This window comes from Cynocephalus volans, chromosome 12 (genome assembly GCF_027409185.1).
Source record: "Cynocephalus volans isolate mCynVol1 chromosome 12, mCynVol1.pri, whole genome shotgun sequence".
NCBI classification, from domain to species: Eukaryota; Metazoa; Chordata; class Mammalia; order Dermoptera; family Cynocephalidae; genus Cynocephalus; species Cynocephalus volans.
This window is the reverse complement of record NC_084471.1, coordinates 95467162-95474268: the sequence shown is the minus strand read 5'-3', so window position 1 is coordinate 95474268 and position 7107 is coordinate 95467162. Positions and strand designations below refer to the sequence as shown.

General features: G+C 35.0%; 1 non-coding gene across 1 annotated transcript; it reads left to right on the top strand.

The window, feature by feature from the left end:
* The first annotated feature begins 3465 nt into the window (after positions 1–3465).
* TRNAS-AGA (transfer RNA serine (anticodon AGA)) lies at positions 3466–3547 on the top strand. The gene has a single exon. It is a non-coding gene; the product is annotated as a tRNA-Ser (tRNA).
* The last annotated feature ends 3560 nt before the right edge of the window (positions 3548–7107 follow it).

Sequence of the window (7107 nt, the reverse complement as noted above, 5' to 3'; positions counted from 1 at the left end):
TGAGCAATCAGAGCTTCAAGGACTTTAGCTTTCTCATCTGAAGTAGGATAACCTAATTTAACAGCTGTGGTAGAACAGGAAAGCAGCATGATGTCAAGAAAAGGTTACACGGTGGGGAACTCGTGCTGGCAAATACCAATTCACACCTGTTTTAGGCCTACAGACAGCTTCAGGGGTGCTATTTAAATGGACTCTGTGTGCAATTTACCCATTGTTTGGAGTCATTGAAATGAACTATGCTGATTCTTTTCCTTGGCAATTATTCCAACTAAATGGATACACCATTTATCAGGGTGCTGATTAAGTGGGTTTAGTAGCAGGCATCAAAGAAAGACTGAGGAAATCTATGAAAGTGATATTCCCACTTTCTAAGGTTCTGCTCACACTCACTAACATCTAATGTTACACAGTTAGCAACATAGACCATTCCACACAAAAATACTGCAGAAACTAGGAGTAAGGGGATGATTAAATGTTCCACATAAGTACATTGAGATTTCAAATGTCAACATGAAAAGAGGTAATTTTGGATTAAAACTACTTGCTGTTCTTGATATTGGATATTTAAATGTGTAATTTTTCTAATTCTAACAAGCTTTTTCTCTGAGAAAAAGCTCACATTTTCTCTACATAACTGGCAAATTTATTTGGAGGATACAAAGATAACCTACCACAAATCAATTAACATCATATATTAATGATCTAAACAGAGAAAATAAATTTGTTGCTAACCAATTTGATATTATAGATTATCAGATTGTGTATTTGATTCTGTTCCATGTTATTATTAGTTTAAAAAAATTAAATTTTTAATTTTTATTATTATAATTATTTTTTTATAGGCCAACTATATTTCATTGTATATCTGACTTACCAGGATATTTCTATTAAAACTTGAGTATGTAATCGCATATGACTTTTTTAAAACAATGACTGAGAAAAATTCAAATATATGGAAATTGAACTGAATTGGAAAATGTAAAATGAAGATAACACTTTCAAACAGTTTAATTTTTTCTTACTGTAATATTGATTCACAATACTGATATTGATAATAAATCTGAGTTTTTGTTATCCTTTTCTAATGGAAATGAGATAAAGTCTTTGGTAGATTGGTTAAACTATGAAAAATTTGGTAAAATAAAAAAATATTAAAGACACATTTAAAAAAATTTAGACACCCTTCAAATCTATCTCTAAAGAAGTAAACAAAGAAAAGGTTTGAAGAAGAAATAAGAGCATGTCAGATAATGAATTACTTTTAAGTTAACCTTCAGGCCAGGTAAAGTGAAATAACTAGCCCAGGGTCACAGAGCTCAAAAGCTAAGTAACCCTTTTAAAGCATTTTAAGCCCATCCCCTCTTTAAACAACTTCCTCTGGCAAGTGCCTGCTGTTACTTTCTAGAAGTATTTTTAAGAGCAAATTTTCTGTTCACTGTCTAGACTTGTGAAGAGGCAAGAGTTTACTTGCAAGTTAACATGTTAGATTGCCACAGTTTCACGGATGTTGGCAAAAGACACAAGTCTCCTGGGTCAGAGGCAGAGGACAGAGAGCCTACTACTAATAGCAATAGAAATAGTCAGATGATCATATTTTTCTCTGGTCCCTTGAGCCCTAATTCCCATAGAGCAATACCAAAATAGCTGGTAGGTAACACCTGCACTTATAAGTGAGGTTCAAGAAAGGGATTGTGCTTTCATGGAACCTGAATGCTTATATACTGCACCATGAATATACTTGCCCATTGCTCCAGTGGGAGACACTAATCCTATTTCCCAAGGCTGTAAGCAAACCTGCCCTTTGCTGCAAAAAGAGAGTCTATCATAATCTTCCGCAGCTGTTCACCATACAATCACACATGAAAAAATAGTCCAGAATAAAAGGCAGGCAGTTCCTCTCCTCACAAGATGTGCAGAAGCATAACAGACTCATAAAGAACTGTTTCTTAACATTCACTCATGCAAGTGAAAGCAAGTGACTCTGTTCCAAGTGTATTCTCTAATCTTCTTTAATTTGCTTTAAAAAAATCATAGGCACAATTCAAGAGTCTCATTATCAATGCATTATTTGTTGTATATCTTAGAACAAACTCTGACATAAAGTGTATCAGAGCTTAATGATTGGAATTTGCCATCAGACCATGCAAATTTTTGAGTGGATTCTTTTATATGCAAAATTGGCTTGCATTCCTGAAGATTAAGGAAACGGTGTCACATATGAGAATCCTTAAGCTTGATACTGTAGTTAGATAGCAATAATTTCTTTTTTAACAAGAGTTGATTTAATGAATTTTATCACACCTGCCAATCACTAGTTCCCACCACTAGCCGATTAAGGTAGCAAGTCAATGTATCAAGATCAAAAGAAAATAATGATAAACTTGGTTTGACTGATTTGATTTTACTCTCTTCACATTCATTGAACATGTCTTAGGCATTATAATTAGCCAAATAACCAACTTTAGTACATTTCCCTCCGTGAAAATGGATACAGACCACTATGGAAAGGGTGATGATCTAAAAAGAACATGGATTTTTGGAGACGGACAGACTTGAATTTGATTTTCAATTCCATCAAGTAGTTATGTGACATTAGGTAATTTATTCCAGACTTTGCTGAGATTAATTTTCCTCAATAATAACTACTTGAGAGTTCTACAAAAGGATTTAATTAAATAATATTTGGAAAGTACCTAATACAGTAACTAACAGCTAAGATTCTCTATTTTTTGCTTCATTCCTTTGTTTATGAGATACTTTCCTACATCTTTAGTTGATTCGTGATTTTCCCATTTTCTAGCTACTTTCCTGATCATCCAGTCTTTTTGGTTTGATTTTTAACTTTCTGTGCAGCTGTTTTATGCTACTTTGGTAACATATGCATGGAACCAATTTGTTTCATGATAATCTTTCAATTTATTTGTCACACAACAAACAAGAAACTGCAAATACATGCAATCAGTGGCCAGAGAAACAAAGAAGGAGAGGGGAAAAGAGACACAAAACTTTGGAGTCAGAAAATAGAACTAATATTACATAGGGGAACAAAGAAAGACTAAACAAACAAACAAAAAAAGTGAGAATGTAAATGAGAAGAATGGGAAGACACAAAGAGGTAGATTTCCCCAAAAGAAAAGTTTATAGAATATATAGAGGAAATGAAATTGGATTAAAATCAAGTCTTGGATCCTGTCATTCTCTAGGTGACCATGCAACAAGCTTCACCATTCAAAGGCAAAAAATGAGGTTGAGATTAGAAGACTTCCTAAAATCACTTTAAGGACTAAATAATTTCATAAATTCTTAAAAATATGTACTTAAAAATATGTACAACCACTCATGTCTATCATATTTTGAGCAAATTTTAAAATACAGTGGAAGGTAAAGGTTTACAACTTCTTAAGCTCCTATAAACTATATCATCGATGGGATCAGGAGCCTTATTAAGAAGTTTGTCAGTGCTGTGTAGTCATGGCCGAGTGGTTAAGGTGATGAACTAGAAATCCATTGGGGTCTCCCCATGCAGGTTCGAATCCTGCCGACTACAGGGCGTTTTACTTCGAGCATAGACACTCAGCCAAATAAACAACTCCTTAAATTTGCTCTCCGTAGGAGAAATATTCCTGATGGAGCTTCCGCCCGCAACTCAAGAAGTTTGTCAGTATTGATGTTAATAAGGCTGGTATATTTTTCATTTTAAGGAATACTACTCAAAGCATTATATTCAGCTATAATAGAATTATCAGAGCACCTATGAAAACGTGCCAAAGAGCTGGAGCAAACTTTATGTCAACTATTTGGTAAAATACACATTCAAGACCATTGCAGCCCTTACAGATGTTCTCATGTCAAATCATAGTTTAGTTTGATTTCTGTTGGTTAGTTAATTGAAGAAGAAATATAAGTGATTATTCAGTAGGTTTAAGAATGTGATTAAATACAAAACATTAATTATAAACCCCTTGGAAAACAAAGCAGAGAATAAAGTAATCAGTAAGTAAAATTACAATATAGTAAAAATGTAAATATAGTAAAATTAATAAAAACTATAGTAAAAATATAGTAAAGTTATGATAAAGATTATAAGCAGTGTTATTTCATTGTCTGAAAGTTAAAGTTTACAGAATTAAAAGGAAGATCAGAAGAGACTATATCACTTTGGAGACTGACATTTTTATTATAGCTTTTTAACAAAATGGGGCATCTAATACTCATTAAGTTAAAAAGAACCTAAAATTTTAATTTTTAAAATGTAAATCTCAGTGATTATTATATTTCATGTACTACCATCACTGAAATGTTGAGAAAGAAATTTTTGTCTGCTTTATTCTATATTAGGAAAATGTAATTTGTACTATATGAGGGTACTTCAAAAAGTTCATGGATGAATGGAATTAAAAGATAATATGGAGCCCGGCTGAGTGCACACTGATCAGAGAGGCACCCCACCAGAGAGGCCTGAGAGCTGATCTGCAGAGACCACATGCCCTGCAGTGTCAGTGTGCAACAGAGCAGGTAGGCCTCACCGCCACCCAACTCCATCCCCAGCCCGGCCAAGTGCACTGCCAATCAGATAGGTACCTTGCCAGAGAGGCCTGAGATCCGCAGAGATCACACACCATGTGGTGCCAGCATGTGACCCAGCAGGTAGGGCTTGCTGTCGCCGGACACCATCCCCAGCCCAGCTGAGTGCGCACGCACAAGAGGTGCCACCCTGGAGAGGCCCAATAACTGAGGCGATCATGCACCAGAGTTGCCAGTGAGCAACCAAGCAGACACTGAGGCAGCCATGCCAAATTGGCAGCCCCAGCAGCATCCTAGCGAGACAATAGTGTTGAACCAATGGACCATGAAATCCCCTGCCACAATGACTAAACATCAAAGGAAAAATACCAGAAATATGAAAAATCAAGAAAGTACACCACCAAAGGGTAATAATTCTCAAGCTCTAGATCCAATAGAACAAGAAGCCCTTGTTGAAATGTCTGACAGGGAATTTCGAGTGATAATTCTAAGGAAACTAAATGAGACACAAGAAAACTCAGCTAGACAACATGATGAAATGAGGAAGAGCATACAGGACCTGAAAGAGGAAATGTACAAGGAAATCAGTGCCTTAAAAAAGAATGTAGCAGAGCTTGCTGAGCTGAAGAATTCATTCAATGAAATCAAAAACATACAGAGAGTTTAACCAGCAGGCTTGCAGGAGTAGAAGAGAGAAATTCTGACCTTGAAGATGGACTGTTTAAAATAACATAGGCAGACAAAAAAGAAAAAAGAAAAAAAAAAGAATAAAAACATTGAAGAAAATCTGAGAGAGATATTAGACAACCTTAAGTGCTCAAATATCCGAGTCATGGGCATTCCAGAAGGGGAGGAAAAAGGAGATTGCATTGAAAACGTATTCAACAAAATAGTGGCAGAAAACCTCCCAGGTATAGGAAAAGACACATATCTTCAGATTCAGGAAGCTCAAAGATCCCCAAACATATTCAACCCAAAAAGTTCTTCTCCAAGACATGTTACAGTCAAATTGGCTAAACTCAAAGACAAAGAATCTTAAAAGCTGCAAGAGAGAAGCGTCAAATCTCCTATAAGGGAACCCCAATCAGACTAACATCAGACTCTTTATCACAGACCCTAAAAGCCAGAAAGGAATGGTAATATATATTAAAAATTCTAAAAGAGATTGCCAGCCAAGAATACTCTACCCCACAAGGCTATCATTCCAAAATGAAGGGCAAATAGTATATTTATCAGACAAACAAAACCTGCAGGAGTTCCCTACCATGCAACCACCCTTACAATAAATTCTCAAGGGAGACTGGGTTTGGTACCTGAAAAATAACTACCACTACCATAAAAACTCAAGAAAAATCAAAACCCACTAGTAAAATAAAAATGACAATGATAAAGAGAAAAAAAAAGTTTATCTACAACCCAAGGAACCAACAAATCCAGAAGACTAACACTAAATCAGAAAGAAAGGAACAAAAGACATGTAAGACATCCAAACAAAAATCAATAAAATGCTAGGAGTAAATCAACACTTTTCAATAACAACTCTTAATGCAAAAGGATTAAATTCCCCAATCAAAAGACACAGACTGGCTGACTGGATTAAAAAGTAGGACCCAACTATATGCTACCTTCAAGAGACCCACGTCACCCATAAAGACTCACATAGACTAAGAGTGAAAGGATGGAAAAAGATTTACCATGCAAACAGAAATGAAAAACGAGCTGGAGTAGCTATTCTTATATCTGATAAAATAGACTTTAAACTAAAAACCATAAAAAGAGATAATGAGGGGCACTGCATAATGATAAAGGGATTGATCCATCAAGAAGATATAACAATCATAAATATATATGCACCCAATGTTGGAGCAGCCAGATTTATAAAGCAAAATCTATTAGACCTAAAGAAGGAAATAGACATTAATACCATAATAGCAGGGGACCTGAACACTCCACTATCAATATTGGACAGATCATCTAGGCAAAGAATCACCAGAGAAACACAAAATCTAAATAACATTCTAGACCAATTGGACTTGGCAGATATCTACAGAACATTCTATCCAACAACCTCAGAATATACATTCTACTCATCAGCACATGGATCATTCTCCAGGATAGATCACATGTTAGGTCACAAATCAAGTGTCAAGAAATTAAAAAAAAAATTGGAATTATCCCATGTATTTTTTCAGACCACAATGGATTAAAATTAGAAATCAGTAACAAATGAAATTCTGGAAACTATACAAACACATGGAAATTAAACAGCATTCTACTTAATGACATATGGGTGCAAGAAGAAATCAAACAGGAAATCAAAAAATTTATTGAAACTAATGAAAACAATGATACATCATACAAAAACCGGTGGGATACTGCAAAAGCAGTATGAAGGGGGAAATGTATCACATTAAATGCTTACTTCAAAAGAACAGAAAGATGGCAAGAGAACAATCTAACACTTCACCTTAAAAAAATAGAAAAACAAGAACAATCCAAACCCAAAGTTAGCAAATGAAAATAAATCATTAAGATCAGAGCAGAACTTAATGAAATAGAAACACAAAACATAGTACAAAAGAT